This window comes from Ictidomys tridecemlineatus, unplaced genomic scaffold (genome assembly GCF_052094955.1).
Source record: "Ictidomys tridecemlineatus isolate mIctTri1 unplaced genomic scaffold, mIctTri1.hap1 Scaffold_85, whole genome shotgun sequence".
NCBI classification, from domain to species: Eukaryota; Metazoa; Chordata; class Mammalia; order Rodentia; family Sciuridae; genus Ictidomys; species Ictidomys tridecemlineatus.
In genome coordinates, this window is record NW_027526100.1 from 130914 (window position 1) to 153712 (window position 22799).

General features: G+C 34.4%; 1 non-coding gene and 1 pseudogene across 1 annotated transcript; one reads left to right on the plus strand and one right to left on the minus strand.

The window, feature by feature from the left end:
• The window catches only part of LOC144364799 (transport and Golgi organization protein 1 homolog), a 150034-nt pseudogene that overhangs the window by 116448 nt on the left and 10787 nt on the right, over positions 1–22799 (plus strand).
• LOC144374753 (U6 spliceosomal RNA) lies at positions 1381–1487 on the minus strand. Its single transcript, XR_013434068.1, has one exon. It is a non-coding gene; the product is annotated as a U6 spliceosomal RNA (small nuclear RNA).

A 22799-nucleotide genomic window follows, 5' to 3' on the forward strand; every position in this document is an offset into this window, starting at 1 on the left:
GAAGAGGCACAATGTTAGGAGACTGATTTGAAAGGAGATTTCAAAAAGGCATTTTGATGGCCCAGTATGTACAGGACATTGTGCGAGGACTAAAAGAGTCTAACAGGTGTAAGGTATGATTGTGATTTTTGAAAGCCTTAAGAAAAGGACTTAACAAATATATGCAAAAATTATGAACAAGTCAATGTAAAATCTTAAACAAGTAGTATGATATCTGATAGGACTGGAGAGTAATAGGCTCTGATGTGTTTGGGAGATGTGCACCAATCAGATTCATTGATCAATGGAATCTTAGCAGAATCTTAGTGTTAGAAGAAACCTTGGAAGGCTGTTAGTCTAGTTTCTCACTCATTGCTGTTATTTTCTTTACTGTGGCCCTGACGAATAGTTATGAGGCCTGTACACCAGTATTTCCTAGCATGAGTCACTCTCTTACAAGGCTATATGTTCTTCTGTTGTCTAGTTCATCCTTGTATTGACTCCAAATTTTCCTCCACATGATTTCCTCTATAAAATTGAATTCTTTTCTACATAGAAATCCTTTAAATATTTGAAGTTATATCTTAATTTAAAAATTATTTTTAGTATTTTTATCATGGAAACTTTCAAATAAGAGCAGAGAGAATAGTAGGGGACTATAGGTAACCATAACATACTGTATATTTTAGAATACTAGAAAAAAAGATTGTGAAAGTTTTACCATAAAGAAATGATGTTTGAGGAGGTAGATATATTTAACTGATTTAAATGTTACATAGTGTATACATGCATCAAAATGTCATGTTACCTACTTCAATAATTATAATGTTTGTTTCTATGTACTAGTTAAAAAATAAATTTAATTAGAAAAGCTTTAAAGAAAAGCATAGAGAATAGTATAATGAACCCACGGGCCATCACACAACTTAACAGTAATTCCTTGATAGCCAATATCAGTGAGTTTTTTAAATTTGTTCTAATTGGTTATACATGATAGCAGAATGCATTTCAATTCATTGTATATAAATGGAACAAAACTTTTCCTAGTTGTACACAACACGTGTAGTCCTACATGTACCTCGGGTAATGTGGTTCATCTCATTCCACCATCTTTCCTATCCCTCTGCCCCCTCACCTGTCCTACCTCCCCTTTGCCCAAAGTTCCTCCATTCTTTCCATGCCCCTTACCACCCACCTCACCCCCATTATGGGTCAGCATCCACTTTCAGAGAGAACATACAGCTTTTGGTTTTGGGGATTGGCTTACTTCCCTTAACCTGATATTCCCATTCACCCGCAGATGCCGTAATTTTTTTCTCTTTTAATGCTATAAGTAATATTCCATTTCATATATGTACCACGGTTTCTTTATCCATTCATCTGCTGAAGGGTTGGTTCCACAAAACTATGGAATACTTCACAAATGTGGGTGTCATCCTTGCTCGGGGACTATGCTGATTTTTTCTGTATTGTTCCAATTTTAGTATATGTGCTGCCAAAGCAAGCACACTCTGAGTTTTAACAAATGTAGATACCCATGTAAAAACTACCATAATAAAGATATAGAACAGTTTTTTTTTTCACTAGAAAAGGGGTTTCCTTGGGATCCTTCCCAGTGAGTGCCTTCACCACCTGTTCCAGGCAACCATTGATAACTTTTTTTTTAAACTATAGATTCATTTTTCCTACAGTACTGTTTCATATATATGCCACTATAAGTGGACTCATATCTAGGAGTGCAATTGCCTCCTACGTTTAATGTATGTTTTTGTCTTATGTGATACTGTCAAGCCATGCTAAAAAATGACCACAATCATTTTATCCTTCCACCAGCAATTTAGGAGACTTCCACTTGACTTCATCTTCACTAGCACTTGGGCCATTCTAGTGGGTATTTTTTTGTGAGTTTATTTCCTGATAATTAATGATATTGAGTGAACTTTTTTTTTCTTTTGAGATAGGGTCTCACTAACTTCCTTAGGCCCTTGATAAGTTGCCAGCCTCACACTTGGGATCTTCCTGCCTCAACCTGGGATTGATTGCTGGGATTACAGATATGTGCCATGATGCCAGGATCAAATACTTCTTCATGAGCTTGTTGACCATACTGTTTTTGTACGTCAACTCTCTCTGGCTAGCTGGAATCCAGACTTCTCCCAGCTCAGTGCCAACTGTGGGATTGGTTAGCTTATAGTTGTTCTTGGCCCTCACAGGTACTGCTTAGAATGTAGCCCCAAACTGAAGACCGCCTCCATGCAGATTTCTAGAACTCGTTTTCTTTGTGGCTCCCATGTTTCTGGTAGTTTTCTCTACATATTTTTGGCTGCTTAATCTCCTGGAACTCTGGTCTCTCTCTCCTCAGTGAGACTGTTGTGCCCCATTTGTGTTCCCCTTTTCAAACTGAGGTCTAGAGGGTGCCTCCAGGTAGAATGCTCACCTATTTGTTCTCCTGCTCTTAGGGGTGACAGTTGCATGTTCCTTGTGGCTTTCTATCTGAAAAATAGCTCTTTAAAAATCTTTTTTGACTGGGCATGATGGCACATGCCTTAATCCTAGTGGCTCGGGAGGCTGAGACAGGAGGATCACAAGTTCAAAGCCACAAGTGAGGTGCTAAGTAACTCAGTGAGACCCTGTCTCTAAATAAAATACAAAATGGGGCTGAGACTGGGGATGTGGCTCAGTGATCAAGTGCTCCTGAGTTCAATCCCTGGTACCAATATATATATTCCAACTTTCTGGTTGCTTTCAGTGGGAGAACAAGTCTCATATAAGTTACTCTCTATTGATTTCTCCTTTTGTTGTAACTTTTTGCAATAATTGAAAAAAATATGTTTGTGGGACTTCTAGGATATATTGTAGTTTGGGTGAATAAATGACATCCCCCTGGTACAACAATTTAACCTGTTTTCTCTATTGCCTTTTTTTTTTGGTGGTGCTGGGGATTGAACCTCGGGCTCCATGCATTCTAGGCAAGTGCTGAGCTAACAACCTCAGTCTCTCTCTGTTGCTTTATATTTCTTGGAAATTGGTAGTCATGTTTAGGTTCAATTCTGTTTCTTATGAAAATTTAATAGGAAATATTGCATTGACATCTGCATGTCCTCTCCTTTGATGTTGACTACTAGTCAACAGTGACCTTGGTGAGATTTGCTAATATATTACAGGTTTCAAAATAGCAATGGTCTGAATTGCTGGGATTTTTCTTTCTTCATTTAAAGGCTGGGATGCCTATACAAATAAAAATTTATGATTGATTATTCTTTCTTTTTTTTGGTACTGGGGATTAAACTCAGGGGCACTTGGCTAGTGAGCCATATCCTCAGCCCTATTTTGTATTTTATTTATATACAGGGTCTCACTGAGTTGCTTTAGCAATTCACTTTTGCTGAGGCTGACTTTGAACTTGCTATCTTCCCTCCTCAGCCTCCCAAGCTACTGGGATTGCAAGTGTGTGCCACAGCGCCTGGCTATGATTGATTATTCTTTACACAGATATTCGGTTTGTATAGTTAAGGCAGGAGATAAACATTTGATTCCTTTTCTTCATTTAAACACTTTTCAGAATAGTAAGGTATTATTCTAGCATTATCAAATGATAGCCAAAGGGGCTTTTGAAATCTTTTTAACTTTTATTTAAGAGTCAATATGATGTCATGCATTTAAAAATATTTGGTGTGTTTAATCCAGTTAGGAATAGTAATTGTTCTTATCTGATGCTCAATTTCTCCCCCTTTTGCCTTGTAGAAGCCTCTTTATCTTGGCTCCTGGGACCCTTTGCCACCACCTAGTGGTCATTGTTACCTGTTTCCCTTGCTTTTGAACTATGAGATGTTCCAAGTTCATCTTAAACATTTCCTATCCAGACCTTGAAGGAACTATTTCTCTAAAAGAACTTTGGTTTCTTTCAATAGGAAATGATATTTAGAGGCTACATTCCAAGTACTAGGATTGCTTATTGCTCAAATTGACTGTCATTTGTAAGCCATTTTAGTGAACAAAGCTCAGAAATATGTGGGGATTTTTGATCATGTCATTTAGATAATTCCCATGAAAATTCAGGATGTTAGAGAGATTTTACTTCACTTCATCTATCTTAGATTTGTGTTTTCTTTCTCTGAGGTTGGAGTTCCAGTTTTCAATGACATAAATATAATTGTTTACAGTCTTGTGCCACTTAATGACATTTTGGTCATTAGTGCATAATAATGGAGCTAGAAAATTCTTGACACCTAGTATTTTTAATCTTTTTTGTGTTTTGATATGTTTAGATATATAAACATTTACAATGTTACAATTGTCTACAGAATTCAGTATAATAATATCTTATAGGTTTTTATCCCCAAAGCGATGATATACCATATATGAATACCTACGTGTGGAAATGGCTATATTTTCTAGGTTTGTATAAGTATACTCAATGATGTTTACACACTGAAATTGCCTAAGATGTGTTTTTCAGAATTTATTCCCATTATTAAGCAACACACGACTATATTTATGTTGTTTAAAATACTTTCAGAAATGTATTCCTGAAATGAAATGAAATTCTCTTGTCTTTAAGCTATATCCCACTAAGGTATGTTTGAAATAATTCATTTCTGTGGTTTGTCACCAACATGATATCACAGGTTGTTTCATTTTTGCTTTCAATATTTAGGTGTTAATTTTTAAAGATTTTTTTATTTATTTTACAATTATTTAAATATTTAGAAGAGCCAAAGTTAATTTGTGAAAATAAGTTGTTTCTGTTTTCTGGTACTGGTGATTGAACCCAGGGCTCCTATCCACTGAGCCACATACCTAGGCTCTTTATTTTTTATTTAGAGATAGTTCTCACTAAGTTGCGTAGGGACTTGCTAAGTTGCTGAGGCTAGCTTTGAACTTGTGATTCTCCTGCCTGATTTTGAAAGAACTCTAGCTTTTGTCCCAGTTCTGTCTACCCTGATATTACTCTCTTTTATAGTTAACTTTTAAAATTTATTTCATTATGCATTCTGCTATTAAAAAAATAAGCAAATGAGAAAAGGGATATGCAGCTCAGTGGTAGAGCACTTGCCTACCACACAGGAGGCCATGTGTTCAATCCCCAGCACCATAAAAAGAAAAAGAAAAGCAAATGATTTTTACATCTAGCTATGATAGCTTTATATAGGTACTGGCTTCACCTTCCCAACTGAAACAACTAAAATAAATATGAAAAAAACCCACAAACATATAAAATTTTAAGATCCAGTAACATTGAAGATCAAGCAACAAAGAATGATTCTGGAAACATAAAGAACAAATGCTATGAGCTCTTTAGTTGCCCCAGCTTTTACTATGTTAAGAGATTCCCAAGCCATGACAAAGAAGGGGAAGTCAGGCAGAACCAGAGGATACCATGTATTGAGAGATGGTGCTGAGATTCCAGGAAAACCAAAGTGACTAGAATTCACAGGGTGGAGTACCAAAAGAAGGTTGCTACATTGAGAGACAATTCTGGAAATCTGTGAAAGGCTCTCTGAGTGTTCAGCAGGGTATTGATCTGCACATAAGTGTGATGAAACTGCTTAGCAAGTCAGAGAAACCATCTTAAGTGATTAGAAGGAACAGGTCTTAACACAGGGAACAGAATAGCACCTGGAAAAAACTATCTAAGGAAGTTGGGTAGAATAATCAGAAGGGTGTTACCTCGGACTGACTATTACAATTTATGTCATACCTAACAAATATTCAGACCCAAGAGAATCAAATTGTTTCCAGTAATTTAATTGTATACGAAATATTAAGAATAGTAATTCGTAATGTATGGCATCGAATCAAAGCTTACCAGGCATGCAAAGAAGCAAGAAAAATACAATCCACAATGATGAGGAGAAGAATCATCCAATCAAAGCCAACTGAGAACTATCGGAGATGTTAGAATGAGGTAATGGCATTTTTAAAAAAGTCATTACTACTATATTTCGTGTGTTAAAAAGGTAAAAAGAGATATAGAAGATATATTTTAAGAAAATCAGACTTCTAGAGTTGAAAATATATGATAAACACAGTGGATGGGATTAATGCCAGAATAAGCATTGTGATGAAATTGTTAGTGAACTTGAGGACATAGCAGGAGAAGTACCCCAAATGAAACAGGGAAAATTTCTTCTGTTAAAGAAAAGTGAACCAGAGCATCAGTGAGCTGTGGGACAGTTTCAAGTTGAGCTATGAGAGGTATTCAGAAAAATATTTTAAGAAATGATGGCCAAAAATTTGTGAAAACTGTACATCTGCAGATCCAAGATATTAAATGGGACTACAGTACAAAAAGCATGAATAAAGCTATATCAAGGTATATTATATCATAAATAAATTGCTCAAAACCAGTGATAAAGAGCAATCTTAGTAGTTAGAGAAGACATTTATGTAGAGAAGAACTAAGGATGACATCAGATTTCTTGTCAGAAATTAGGCATAAGAGAATATAGTGGAGTGATACCTTTAATATATTTGAAGAGTAATAATGTTGGCCGATAATATCATGCCCAGTGAAATATCTTTCTAAAATGAAGACTTGTACTGACATACAAGCTGAAAGAATTCACCTACACTTGCACCAAGACAGCAGATGGAAATAATGGAATAAAGGAGTAAAGAACACTGAAAATGGTGACTGTGTGCATAAATATTTAAAATAATTTTTCTTATTTGAACATTTTAAAAAGTCATTGACTGTTTAAAGACAAATATCAGTGTAGTATGGGACTTAGAAAACATGTAAAGTAAAATACATGACAACAGTATAAATCTCAGAAGGGTAGTAACTATTGTAATGTTCTTATTGAATATGTGAAGTAATATAGTATCATCTGAAGGTAGATTGTGACAAATTAGAGATGTATATTCTAAACCCTGAAGCACTAAGATCAGAAAACAGAGTTATAGCTTAATAAGCCAATAGAGGAATCACTAAAAATACCGATAGTGGTATTTCTGCAAAAGAAGACAGAAAGAAAAGAAAAAGAACAAAGAACAGAAGGAACAAATAGAAGATTATATTAAGCTTACACCTATGCACGGCAGTAATCCTATTAAGTGGAAAGTATCTAAATACATCAGTTAAAAACAGAGATTGTCATATTGCCTAAAGAAGCAAGACCCAAATAGATGTCTAAGGGAATAACACTGTAAATAGAAAGACACAAAGAAGTCAAAATTAAAATGATTGAAAAAGGTATCTCATGTTAAACACTAGTCAAAGGAAATCTGGAGTAGCTACATTAAACCAAAAGAGGTTGTGGGGCAAAATATATCATCAGGACTAAAGAAAGTTATTTCCTAATGATAAACGAATCAGTCAAGATTATATAATAAACCTAAATGCTTGTACTTTTAATATTAGACCTTCAAAATACATGAAGTATCAAAATTGATAGAATTATGAGGAAAATGATGAATCCTATAGATTACATTTAGAGATTTCAATATCCTCTCCTCAGCAATTGGCAGAAAACGAAAAATAAAAGTAAGGTTGTAGAAAGTGTGAATGACATAATCAATCCATCCATTTGAAATTAATTGACATTTATAGAAAACCCCCAAGGAGCTTAGTACACATGGAACATTTACCAAGATAAACTATATTCTGGATCTTAAAAAAATTATCAGTAAATATAAAAGTATTCAAAGTCAGGCAAAGCTTATTCTCTGAACACAATAATGAGAAATCAATAATGGAAAAATCTGGAAAATTCTCAAATATTTGAAAACTTAAGTGCCAGGCTGCTATCTGCTATCTATCTATATCTATATGTATATCTGTATCTATCTGTCATATATATATATATATATTTGGTATAAATGAACAACACAGTACATTTATTTTTATGTGGTGTTGAGGCAAGCACTTTACCACTGAGCTACAACCTTAGCCCCCACTGCTAAATAATTTTTTAGTCAAATAAATCAGAGAAGAAATTCATATTTTGAGTTGAATAAAACTGAAAACAACATATCCATTTGTGCAATGTCACTAAAGTGTTATTGGAAAACTTATAGCACTACCAGGCCCAAGATAGCTTTATTAAAAAATAAGTCTCCAGTCATTGACTTAGTTCCTACTATGAGAAACTAGAAAAGGAAAAATAAGTTAATCTCCAAGTAAGCAAGAAAAAAAGATATAATAAAGACCATAAGTCAGTAAAATTTTAAAAAAAGGAAAATAAAAGAAAATCAATGAAACCCAAAGCTAGTTCTTTAAGATGAATAAAATTGATCAACATCTAGTGAGGGAAATAAAAGAGGAGACACGGGTTACCAATATTCGCAATCAGAGAAGGGATATCACTACAGATTTCACAGATACTAGACTGATAATGGGGATATTATGAACAGTTTATGTTAATTAACTTGACAATTTAGATGAAATGAAGAAATTTTATTTAAGCCACAAATTGCAAAAGTTCACTCAAGAAAAACAGACAATTTAATAAACCTTGTTGACTATTAAAGAAATTGAAGGTATAGGTAAAAACCTTTCTTCAAAGAAAAAAATATAAGACCAAGATAGCTTTATTGGTGATCCAATTAAACCTGTAAGGAAGAAATGATACTAATTCCTAATAGTAGTAATAATACTAAACCCTTGTAGAATATTAAAGCAAGGAAATAGTTCTCCTATGAATCCAGTGTTATCACTACACCAAACCAAGACAAAGATATAATAAGAAAAGAAAACCACATACCTCTCATGGGATCTCCAATGAATCTGTACAGAAATTCTAAACAAAAATTTAAGTCAAATACAACAATATGTAAAAGGAAAATACATCATAGACAAAAACTAGACGGATGATGGGGATTTATATCAAGAATCCAAAATTTATTTAACATTTGAAAATCAATGAAATTTACCACATTGATGTACCTAAAAGCACAATCTTTGTGTTTAGCTCGAGAGATACAAAACAAGCATTTAAAAAATATAGCAGAGGGGGGAAATGTTGGGGAGTAATATTGGCCAAATTATATTGGTATTTTGTGTGCATGTACAAGTAGGTGACAATAAATCGCATCGACATGTAAAAAAAAAAATCAGCCCTGATTATTATTTAAAAAAATTTTTTAGATGTTGATTAACTTTTATTTTATTCACTTATTTCTATGCGGTGCTGAGATTTGAACCCATGCTAGGCAAGTGCTCTACCACTGAGTATCAACCCCAGCCCCTCAGCATTGATTATTGATGTAGAAAAACAAACAACAAACTAGGAATAGAAGGGAGCTTAAAACATCCTCTGAAAAAATGCAGCTAACCTCATACTTAATGGTTGATGATTGAATACTTTTCCCCAAGATCAGAAACCAAACAGAGATGTCTACTCTCATTACATCTATTCAGCATTGTACTGGGGTGCAGTAAGGAAATAGCTAGTATACTAAGGCAAGAAAAAGAAATAAAATGCACTCAGATTGGAAAGGAAGAAATAAAATTCTCTTTCTTTTCAGATAACATGAATATATATAGATACAATCTGGTATGATCTAGAAAAAAGCTATTGTAAGGTTGACAGATAAAATTTACATCTAAAAGCAATTATATTTTCTATATATTAACAATGAATAATTAGAAATTGAAATTTTAAAGATTTCCATGTACAATAGAATAAAAATATGAAGTATTTAAACATAAACGTGGCAAAAACTAAAATGTATATATTAAAAACTATAAAATATTGCTGATAGAATTTAAAGAGAACCTAAATGGAGAGATATACCTAATTTATGAGTCAGAAGACTAAGGTGTCCATTCATCCCAGTTTAATCACCAGAGTCAACATTATTCCAATCAAAATCCCTGCAGAGTTTTGTAGAAAATGACAAGCTGATTGCAACGTGGCTTCAAGACTTAATCTAGGGCTGGGGATGTAGCTCAGTGGTAGAGGACTTGCCTAGCATATGCAAGGTCCTGTGTTCAATCCCTAGTACCATACAAAGAGGAAAAAAAATATTCTAAAGCTACAGTAATCAGGATTGCAGACAAAACATATTGAAACAGAGCCAAGAATTCAGAGATAGATACACAATATATATGGCAACAGTCATTGACAAAGATGGAAAGACAAGTAGAGAATGGAAAGTTTTTTCAGCAAATGGTACTGAAATTACTGCATATTTATATGCAAAATATTGATCCATGCCTTGCATTAGACACCTGAATTAACTCACAGACTTAAATATTAAACTCAAAACTACAAAACCTCTAGGAAAAAAAATAAGAGAAAAATTTTTGTTGAACTTAGGTTTGGCAAAGATTTCTTAAATTTGACAACAAAAGCATTAAAAAGGATTTGACAATGTGGGATTCATCAAACTAAAACCTCTGTAATTCAAAATACACTTTGAAGTCAATGAAATAGACAAAACACAAGCTGGGAGGAAATTACTGTAAAGCATTTATCAAGACTTGCATCAAGGATATATGAAGAACTCTTAGAACGCATTAGAAAAAAATATAGTCCTGTAAAATAACACTTCATCAAAGAAGATAAACAGATAGTAAATACATTAAAAATGCTTGACATAATTATCAGGGAAATGCAATTTTGAAGCATAAGAGTTACCACTACACACTTATTAAATATCTAATATTAAAGACAATTGTGCTGAGTGGTTGGAGAAGAGATGGAGGAACTGGATGGGTACACATCTGGTGGGGATATAAAGTGCTAGAATCACCTTCTTAAAAAGGTAAACATACACCAGTCATATCCAACCATTCTTTTCCAAAGAAAAGATAAGTTATATAGCAATAGGAGGAATTTTATATCAGTGTTCTTGGCTATTTTATTTGTAAAAGCCCCAAACTGGAAAAAAATCCAAATGTCTATCAATAGATGATAGACAAATTGTGGTATGTACATGTAATGAAATGCTACTCAGCAATAAAAATAGATGATAGATAAACTGATGTAGATGAATCTCAAATTATGCTGAATAAGAGAAGCCATAGAAAATGCAATATATTATCCCATACACATAAAACTTGAGGAATACAAAGCAATCTATTAAGATAAGACATTTTGCTGGAGGAATGGGAACGTGGGGGGCAAGAAAGAGGGGTGACAAAGGGCAAAATTACCTAGAGAATGAGAATATTTTTGGAAGTAAAGGATGTGTATATTATCTTGATTATAATGGTGATTTTATAATTTCATGTTAAAATTCATCAAATTGCACACTTTAAATACATGTAATTTATTGCATGTCAGTTTTACCTCAAAGCTATAAGAAATAATATATTCATCTTTTTTCATTTTCTAAGATACAAATAGTATTCTATAAATATTTTTCTCTACTTCATTTTTAAAAAATGTATTCCGGAAACCAGCTCTTAGCAGTATTTAAAATTATTTTCTTCTTTGGTTTATTCAACAACTTTCATTGATGACGGTTGTTTCAGCCTTTTGTGACCATCTTGTATTGTTATAATTAATGCTTGAATAACATAGTTTTGTACATACAAGTTTTAAACATTTGTTGTTGTATTCCCAGTATCTTTAGAAATTAGGGCTGATGGACTATAGCTCAGCAGTAGAGCACTTGCCCAAGATACCCTTCCCCAGCACTGAAAAAGTTAAAAAAAAAGTGGGATTGTTGAGTTAATAGGTAAATATATAAGCAGTTTTGGGAGATGTTGCCAAATCTCATTCATAAGGGTTGTATCATTTTGTATACTTATTAGCAGTGTCTGAGAATTTGTATTCCCCCACATTCTCTCACCTACTGAGTATGTTGTCAAACGTTTGGATCTTGCCAATGCAAGTGAGAAATGGTGTCTTGGTGTGGTTTAATTTGTATTTTGTTCATTATGAGCTAAGCAGAGCATGTTTCCATATGTTATAGCTATTTGCATTTCTTTTCCTGAGATCTGTTTATTTCTTCAGCCCATTTTTGTATAGGTTTGCTGGCCATTTTATTTATAATGTTCTTTATATTTCAGGAACATGATTCTTTGGACAATAATATGTTGCAAATATTTTTTCTCAGTTTGTCATTGTCAAACTGCGTGTGTGTGTGTGTGTGTGTGTGTGTGTGTGTGTGTGTGTGTGTGTAGCAGGTTTAGATACAGCCAGGAAAGATTTTTTCAATGAGGCAGGTTTTGCCCACTCATAATACATAGAAAATTTCACTTAATATTTTCTAGTACTTGTTTATTTTCTATTTTTACATTCATGTTTCTTATCCATTTGTAGTTTATCTTTTGAATAAGTAGAGAAAAATCCAATTTTATAATATTCCATGTGGTAACGCTACTTATTAGAAAGTCTACTTTCCCCAAACTAACTTTTATTGTACCCCAAATGTCCAGTTGGTTCTGTTTCTGGATTCTCTATTCTGTCCCACAATCTCTATGTATTCCTGGGCTTGGACGAGGGTACATGAATTAATTATATAGTCTGCCCTCCCTGTACCCTTCATTGCTCTTCTTTTTCAGTGCTTTCCTGCTTATTCTTGTTCTTTTGAATTGACTATATTCAACTTGACGACAGATTTTTAAAGATCCACAGATGTTCATTTCCTCCCCAAGTTAAATGTCCCCAGTTTCTTCAATTTTTAGCACGTGCTTTTCGGGCTATTCATGATTCTGTTCTTTTCCACAAGTCATGCAACCCTAAAATGTGGCATCCAGAAATGAAGCCACCGGCGTGGGGTGATAATGACATGATTCCTTAGGGTTAGGCTTTTTTAAAAAGAGTGTCATCCACAATTGGAGAAAGTAACAGGACTAGAGTGAGCAGGGAAGGAAAGCCCAGCAGTAGTCTTTTAGAAGGGAGCAGGAGAAGCTTCTCCTCTTCTGTCTGCACTTTTGGGCCAGGTAGGTACCTGGTGTCTCAACACGTTGACAAAAGGGTTTTGCTCTGGGAGGGGCTGGGAGGCCTGACTTTCTCCTTTTTCCTAGTCTCTGCCTATAATCCCCTTCTGCTAGTTCCCTGGCTTCCTCCAGGGCCTTCTAAATCGCCGGTCCTCTCCTAGTTCCGGGGACAGGTGAGCCTCTTTCCTTCTGGAGTCCTTTCATTTGGACTCTTCCGCTTGGCTCTACTGGCGCTGTCCCCCGCCGGGCTCCACAGTTGGTTCTTCCCGCTCCCCGCCACGCCCCTCAGCATCCTCTGTCTGCTCACTGCAGTCCACCCAGGGGCTTTCTCTGATGACGGGTTTCACGTGCCTTGGGCGGAAAGCGCCTGTGGTGGAGGAAGGCAAAGTTCACTCCCAGTACCTGCCCCCTGCGCTGGGTCCTACTGAAGTAGGAAACGGTGAAAGAGAGGGTCCTGTGCTGTTCTGCAGGGAAGCGTCGCTTCCACTCAGCTGTCCCTACACCATGGACTCAGTACCTGCCACTGTGCCTTCTGTCACTGTTTCCCTGGGGGACCCAGAGCTCCTGGGACCCCTGTCGGGTGGCTGAGTTCTGGCAGAGTGGGTGCACTGACTGTCGTGGCGACGGAGAAATGGAGTGTGTCAGGCCCAAGGCAGGCAGGACGTGACTGTATGGTTAAGCGAGACCGGTGAGAGTGTACTTGAGCTTTCCCCACTTGCACTTTTTTTTTGACGGAATAGAGGTGACAACCTCATGGTATGTTCTGAAATGCAGCCAACAATCCAAACAGCTAATGTTACTACAGGTCTTTTCCCTAAGGAGACTGCTGGGGAATTGGGCCCAAGTGACAGTTATCTCCTATTACGTGTAGAGGGCGGTGAAAACAGGGAAGAGTAGGCAGGTGTTTACTGCACTGCCTTTGAGCAACCATTTAAAATTAGGCTCTGAATTTTATAGAAGGATGTTAAATTCAGAGAAGTTTATCTAAGCCAGTTTTCAAGAGTTGTCTGAAATTACATGTCACGTATCTGTATATAAGAGTGGAATGGAAGTAAGATTTAAAATCTTATACATATATCGTCATTGTTTTTATTTGTTGCCATAAAATTAATTAGTTCTTTCATATATTTAAGTTTTGTCTTAAATGAATATTTTAAATTATAAAAACCAGGTTATCTAAGAGAAAAGAATGATCCAGAGGGATTCTAGCCAGGTGTTAGACAATGTGATGATATAGGGCCTGTTACAAACTGGAAATGTATGCTCAATTTAAAATATTTAGATTCGGGCTGGGGTTGTGGTTCAGTAGAGCGCTTGCCTAGCATACATGAGGCACTGGGTTCGATCCTCAGCACCATATAAAAACAAAACAATGTGTCCACCCTAAAACTAAAGATACATAAATAAATATTTTTAAAAAGTATTTAGATTCATTATACTTGAAAACACTGGAAGCAAACAAAAAATATGAGACTGCCAGTATCCTCTCTCTTGAAGAAGCTATTGGAAAATATTGAGGAGGTGGATTTCTGATGAGGAAGTTGGTTTAGAATTGCCATGATTCTTTGTGACTGTTTTGTTATGAATTTAAGGTTTCCCATTTCTTCTAATTTGTCTGTTTAAGCTGTTTACTACATTGCCTGATGATACTCAACCTGGGCCTGATTTTTATGGACTACCATGGAAGCCTGTAGTATTCACTGTTTTCTTTGGGATTGTATCCTTTGTCATTTTCTCTTGGAGGAGAACTGCTCTTGTGAGTAAATTAACTTACTTATACCTTAGCACATAAGCACAAAGATTATTTTATATAGTCACTGCCCCCCCTTTTTTTCTTTTTCAATTGCTAAAACACAAAATAGTGGTTTAAGTCAAACTAACATTATAAAATAATTTAGTGTGGGTGCAGTTGATAGAACTGGTAATTCTTACAGCCATCCTGACCAGTAGTTTCATATGTATCAGAAGTCTTAAAAGTGGGATAAAAGATGGGATAGGTTAGATAAATATCCTTTTATGTAGCATATATGTCTAGTAATCTATCTTAAAGAAATAACTATGCTTTGAAGATTTTGGTAATGTTTTTCAATGGAACAGTGTATTAGATTGAAGACTTAGCACAACATAATTCATTTAGGGGTTATTGTATGTTCGATTAGTGGAATAGTAGGCAGATTTATTTATTTCAAAGCTTTGAGCTACAGAAAATGCTCACAATTAAATGTGAAGTGGGAAAAAAAGCAGAAACTAAGATTTAAATGTTGATGAACTGTATGTTAATATAAACATACAAACAGGGGGAAATGCTGCAAAGAAATACAGTAAAATGAGAAAAAGGAGATGATATAATTTTTCCAGTCTTTTATATAAATTTTTCCCAGATTTTATGATTTGATCATATGTACAGAAAATACCTTTTTATTTGGAAGTATAGATTATGTGTTGTCCAAAAATCCATTAAATGTTTTGTTCATTAAGGTTTTTTTTTTCCTGAGCAGAATTAGTCTATCTCTGTGTATGTGTGTACATATATGTATAAGTGTGTGTGTGTGTGTGTGTGTATATATATATATATATATATATATATATATATATATATATATACACACACACATATATATATATATGCGCTTATACATACTTATGTTTGTACTGTAGGTCATTCTGTTTCATAGTTATTTAACATAATTGGAAGAAAATTATTTTAGGTAAATGGACTTTGCATATGAAAAGCCTAACAGTTAAAGAGGCCAAAAACATTGGATACAAATCTTTTCAAATCTGAGTGTTCTTTTTCTGATTTCTTAATTATTTCAGACATATCATTGTTAAGATAAGTTTCCTCTCCTTGTACAATTGAGTGTAAAATCTCTTAAAAAGTATTCTCTTCTTAAATAGAAGAATTGTTTGCCTGGATTCCTGTGAGGAATTTTCTAATCTCATTGAACTTTTTCTCAGCTAAAAGTAAAAAGGAAATAGAAGGATAAAGAGAAGGGAAAAACATGAAAACATTTTATATTTCTCTCTCTTGTTTCTTTCATTTCAAGAACCCTGGTACCTGTTTCTCTTTTCACTAGGTTATGTGGGATGTGGTTCCTAGCTTGTTGCTCCTCAGTTTCAGCATTTGACTTTAAAACTTTAGTCTCCCTACCTTAGATGACTGCTTTTATGCTACTTCCCATTTTCCTCTGTTGTCATTTTGAGTAAAAGGTTAGCAAGGCTATGACATTAAAGAAATGTTCATTTTTTCTGTGTTGGAGTTTTCTGAATGCAATTTCCTGTTACGAAGATCCCCTGGATGATCCGTGGACACATCTGAATATCCCATCACCATTTATAACATTTGAAAGGACAAGTAATATGCTAAGTTACAAAGAAATTTAGTGATGTTTTAAAAAAATTTCTGCTTAGGTTTTATTATCAGGTAGTTTATTGCTGTTTTTTGGAAACGATTGTTTTTGTCCTTTCCAGAATATGTTAATTGTCATTTTTCTTATTGCTTGTGCATTTTCTTCAAGCAGTCTTTCCTTTCAGATTTCTTGCTATATATTTAGTGGTTTGCAGAAATAAGATGATGTAGCCTCTTAGTTTCTAAATTCAGCCAATAGCCAAATTTAAATTGGAGTTCTAAGATGTTTTCTGGTGAGTGAAAGTGGCATATCTTAGTACAAAGATTATGCATTTAATATTGTTTCCTCAGATTTCTTTTGAATAGTCATTGTTTCTAGGCTTTATCCTGGTTATTTAGAATTGTCAAGTAAATGATTTTGAGTATACACACACACACACACACACACACACACACACACACACACATACACACATCTTTGCTGTGAAATAAGGTACATATCTTAGTGTTTTTATGTCAGAGGCTATTTATGAAATATCACTACCAATTAAATTTAAAAGGCTTGTTAACCTTTACTTATTTTTAATCCTATAAATTATTATCCTGAACCAGAATGTTATTAAATTCTCACTTGGTTATGATTCTGACTGTTGTTTTAGGAATGCTGTTTCTATTGAGCAGATGTTTGACATCAAATTTAATCTTTTTTCTCTCTTCTAGGTAAAAGATAGAGTATATCAAGGTAAATTTTTAGGTTTCTTAAACTTGTAATAACCCTTTGTATTGGTGTTTGATGTGTGTTTTATGTATGTTAGAAGTAGATTCAGTGACTTTTAATGTCTATTATCTTTTTTACCTCCTGAAAATTTTACTATTCCTAGGTTGCTAGCATGGATAATAGAGTAGATGATGATGGTTCCAACTCTGAGATAGGAGATAAAGAGGAGGAACAAATTGTGGATAGGGAGATAATGATAAGTTTTAATTTGGGGAAGATTAACTTTGAATATTGATGTAATGCAGATGTATTACATTTGAAGAGTATTTCTATGCTAATGATTTAATCATGCATTAAGTAATTGAGTAGATAATTTGAAGAATGGTAATGTGAATCAGTATGTTTTCATTTCTGTTTTTCTTTGCAAAGAATTAAATGATTCCATTTTTGGAAAAGAAAGTGTTTTGAGAAGGGGGGAATATCAAGCTACAACACTTTACTGTATTTCCCATCTGTGAAATAAGCTTAAATTGAAATATCATTTTGGATGAGAGGGGTTCCTGGGATTGAACTCTGGGGCACTCTACTGAGCCACATCGCCAACCCCCTATATTTAGAGACCAAGTCTCACTTAGTTGCTTAGTATCTCGCTCTTGCTGAGGCTGGCTTTGAACTTGGAATCCTTCTAGCTCAGCCTCCTGAGCCACTGGGATTACAGGTGTGCACCACTGCACCCAGCAAAATATCATTGTTCTTATATTTTTCTTAAATTCTAATAATTTTTATACTCTTATTGCTAATAAGCATAGATTGCTTTTTAAAAGCATAATAGTTATGCTAAGAAGTATTTCCTCATAGTACCATATAACATGTCTTTGCTTTTAGTAGATTGAGTAATTGAATTTCATTTAGTGATTGTAATAATCTTGTGTATTTCCCCCTTTTAGTCAATGAACAGCAAATTTCCAAAAAGGTGAACAATTTCATGAAAGAAAATGAAGAACTAATGCAGAAATTGTCAAATTATGAACAGAAGGTATAATTATTTTTTTCTTTCTTTCTCCCTTGGTTCTAGCTTGAATCATTCCTACCTGTTTTAATTTAAAAATCATATTTTAAAATTTTTGTTTTATTATTTCCTACAAATCATCCAAATTCTAAACAGTCATATGTATTAAGTACTGCTTTCTTCTGGAGAAAGGGTCACTTGTCTGGAAGTAACTTGTATGGTAGCACTATAATTTGTGTATCTTAATTCTGAATGCTTTATTTACATAGATGAAGGAATCAAAGAAACAGGTCCAAGAGACCATGAAACAAAATATGATTCTTTCTGATGAAGCAACTAATTATAAGGTAAAAATCCCTTCTTTGGGGGGAATTACATTCTAAACTCAAAAGTAAATGTAATGAGTGAGTAATCTTGACACCTTTTTTTTCCAGGATAAAATGAAGCTTCTTGAAAAAGCTAAAGAACTTCTGGATGAGGGAGCTAAAAGTCTTCATGTTATGTTAGAATCTGAGAGAGAACAGAAAGCTAAGAATCAGGACTTGGTAAGAGTTTTGCTGCTAAGTATTACTGCAATTTGGCTTTTGAAATATTTTGTAAAATTGGTTAAGTTGAACTTAGTCCAGCTGTTAACTAAAGTAAGATTAGGAGTCAAGGAAGTTGAACCCACTTCTGCCCATTTTGTGGAACTTTTAAGTACTGATACAACAACTTAAAAAATTTTTACTTACATATTTCATTTTCAATTTCTATAAGTTTCTGTAATTACATAAAAGTTGCAAAAGATGGTAGAGAGTGTGTTCTGAAATATCCTACCCCCAAGTAAGCTTGATCACCTAGCTGAGGTAGTATTTATCAGATTTCTCCACTGTAAAAATTCTTTCCAATCCTTTTCATATTGTATTCTTTGGAAGTTACCATGCACAGCCCACAGTTAAAGTATGAAGAGTTACAAGCTCAGGATGCAGCTCATGGTAGAGCACTTGCCTAGCATGCATGAGGCCCAGGATTCAATCCCAGGCATTGCAAACAAAGATTGCAGATTTATGTCCACTTCCTTAAGGAGCAAGTATCTTTATAATTTTTTTGGAATTCTTCTGTATGTGAGATTAGTCTATTCTTCCTTAAATTTTATCATTTTTTACTTATGATAAGAAAATTTTAAAAATGATCTTGGGAAATTTTTTTCTCTATCACTAGAAAAAAAATTACTAATTTGAACTGGTTTACTTGAAACAGTAATTAATTAGTTAATTTTCTATGCTTTAAAACATTTTATTTACTTATTGCATTATGATTTTCTATACTTTGAACTTTTTTTCTGGTTATCTCATAAACAGTAAGGTTGTGGATGCCATGAAATATTTATGACTTCATTTTTCCCTCATCTCTTTCAGTTTTTGATTTTTTGCTTAGTCCAAAGCTGGATCCCCTGCATTTACCTGAAATGTAATGGGATGGCTTGACAAAAATTTTGTTGTGTTTATCTTTTTTAGTATATATATGTATGTGTACGTACACACACACACACACACACACACACACACACACACACACACACACATATATATCAGTATTTCTACTGAAATCCTAATGCATATTTTGTGTTCTGTTTTCACCTGGCAGATAATGGAAAATAAGAAATCTATAGAGAAGCTTAAAGATGTCATTTCAGTAAATACTTCTGAACTTTCAGAGGTAAAGCTGCCAACTATTGCTAACGGATATTAGTACTACATCTTAGTTTTGTTGCGGACCAAAAATTTGAGGTGTGCTAAAATGTGCAAAAAATGAGAACTATATGATGTCTTGTTTGGGAAAGTATAACTTTGTTTCTTCTTTGGAATTAATTCACTAACTGTAGTGTTTTTCATTAGCTTCAAATTCTCCTTACTGAAGCTAAGCTTCGTGAAGAGAAGGTGAAGTTGAAATGCTGTCAGCTTCAGAAAGAAAATACCATGCTTAAGAAGGAGAAAGAGCAGGTAAAGAAAATTTGATGTCATACATAATGTAAACTAGAGAAGTGAATATCATTATCTTGTATCTTTCCTGGATCTGTTTCTGAGGTAAGGAATTTTCATGTAGGACCTTTTCTAGATATGCAAAGTTTAAACAATGCTCCCCAAATTGAGTGCATATATATGGTCTCCATCTGTTTTGGATTTTTGGATTATTGCTTTTCTTATCAAATGTCAATCAGTTATTAACTTGCATAGCCTCAAAGAAACTTTTTAAACCAGAAAATTAAGTATTTTATGATCCTCTTTTGAATAGTTACTGATTCACCGGCCAAGGGAAGATTACATGATAAGGAATCTAAATTTAGGAGACAGTCATATGTGCCCAGCCATTCCTGCTGGAGATAAATTATTTGAATTGGCAGCAATTTTCTGGGGAATGCAATAAACAGGCTCAACTTCCTGATAGCTCTGATGTTCTTACTGCAGCTGTGAGAGTTGGGGCCACTCTGCCCTCTTCCTTAACCAAGGTCTCAACCCCCTCGATTGAGGCAGGCCACCGAGGAGTATGGCTCTCTATTTCTTTGTCTAAGTCTTGTAGTCCTGATATATCCAGTGCAGAAACCCCTCCCTAACCCATGGGAATTCATGTGTTTTGACTTTTCAGTTGCAGCAGGAAGTAAAAGACTGGAGTACATCACACGCTGAGCTCAGTGAACAAATGAAATCATTTGAGAAGACCCAGAAAGATTTACAAGTAGTTCTTAGTCAAAAAGATGATACTATTAATGTAAGTTTATACTCCAAATACATGTTTCATCTCATGAATTCTCCTGAAATCTTCTGAATTAAAATCCAGAGTCTTCCAACCTTTTGCTTCTTTTCTAGGCTTTGACTAATCACATTACACAGTTGAATCGGTTTCAATGTGAATCTGAATCTGAGGATCAAAGTCGAGATGAGTCAGATGAATTAACCAATGGAGAGTTAGCAGGTAAGATCAGTCTCAGGGAGGTTGAATCCTTTTTTGCTTTCCTGTCTTTAATTAAGTATACAGATGCCACTTTTCAGCTGGCTTAATTTTTTCTTAAGCTTCAGGGTTGTAGACACATATCACTGGATCTATAGATATGTCTGTTGCATTGGCAGAGGTGGGTTGTTGGGGTATAATGTAGCAATAGGCATGTGAAGAACACTGACTTTTTCTATCCTATTGAAAACTAGTAAGTACACTGCAGCTACAATAGTCATATCCTATACCTCTAAGTATTGAACATTGTACAGTAAGAGAAATTTATTTCTTAACTTATGCAGATGATACTTGATTTTGATACTCATCATCTCTATGGCTCTGTGGTTTTAAGGTCCACAGTCAGTCCGGAGGCAGTTGGAACCATAAACTAAGGCTGTGAGAACAGAGGCTAGAGACTATCAGAAAGCTAGAGAGGGAGTGTAACAGTGTTTACTGATGAGGAAAATATTTCCAGATATTTTCTCCCAAGTTGGATATTGCTTACATAGCAAGTATTTCAAACCACACCTGGTAGTAGATTCAGGGAGAAAATAGAGGATTGAATCTTTCTAAACAAGACACTTATTGCCCAGGTGAAGATAGATCTGAGAGAGAAGAAAAGCTTTTATCTTACAAGAATAGCATAGATAACATTTTAGTTGTGCAAACTAGAAATTCACCTTTTTTTTAAGACAGACACAGTACTTTTATTTATTTTTATGCTGAGGATCAAACTCAGTGCCTCACACATGCTAGGTGAGCACTCTACCACTGAGCCACAACCCCAGTCTGAAATTCACCTCTCTCTCTTTTTTTTTTAAATCTAAGCTTGCAATTCTCTTAAAAGTCATTAGTCTAATCAGTATAATTATTTAATTGATTTTTTTCTTCCAGTGTTTGAACACAATCATTCTTTAGTTTAGGGAAGTTAGGAGAATATAGAGTTAAAAGTAAGGAAAGAAAAAGCTAAAGTCTTTTGTTTTTTAGGTGATCGGAACGAGAAGATCAAAGATCAAATTAAGCAGATGATGGATGTCTCTCAGGTATAGTTCTTTGTAAGAGTCCCATAGTACCTGTGAATTCTTCCTGTGCCTCACTTTTAAGAATACCTCTCTTTTCTGCAATTTTTAGACAAAAACTACAATATCAGTAGTTGAAGAGGATCTAAAACTTTTACAACTTAAGCTAAGAGCCTCGATGTCCACAAAATGTAATCTAGAAGGTGGGTTCTTCTTGAGAAGAAATTGCCATGTTGGAAAGACTTAAAAATTTATTGGAAAGATAAAGAATGGCTTCTTGCTTTCATGCTTTTTACTTTTCTTGGCACTACTCCCTCAAACAAGTTCTTAAGTCCTTGTACACATATAGAGATAAGCTGTTTTATTCTTTACAGACCAAATAAAGAAATTAGAAAGTGACTGCAATTCACTACGGTCTTCTAAAGTTGGACTGGAAGAGGAATGCAAAACTCTTAGGCAGAAAGTGGAGATTTTAAATGAACTCTACCAGCAAAATGAGATGGCACTAAAAAAGTAAGATTTCCATTGTTTGTTATTGTTATCATTGTGTGAACTAACAGATAATTTTATCTAGTAGAGATTTGTCTTTTTTCCTTTGTGTTTTGTTTCCTATAAGTTGCATTTTTCTTTCCATCATCAGTCTTAAGAGTCCTGAGGTAGTTGGAACCATAAACTAAGGCTGTGAGGACATCGTAATCAATTGTCAAATTCATATGAAGGCAAGAAGTGGTAAACTGGTATTAACAGTCACTGATGTGGAAATACCTCTCAAAGATCTAGACCCTTTCTATGATCCCACTATTTATTTTAATTTCCTTTCATTGTGATTAGTTATGTAATTCTAATATTTTGAACTTGTATCTCTAACTCTGGACCTTTAAAAATACTGAGTGTTTTGGAATGACATGTTTTAGTAG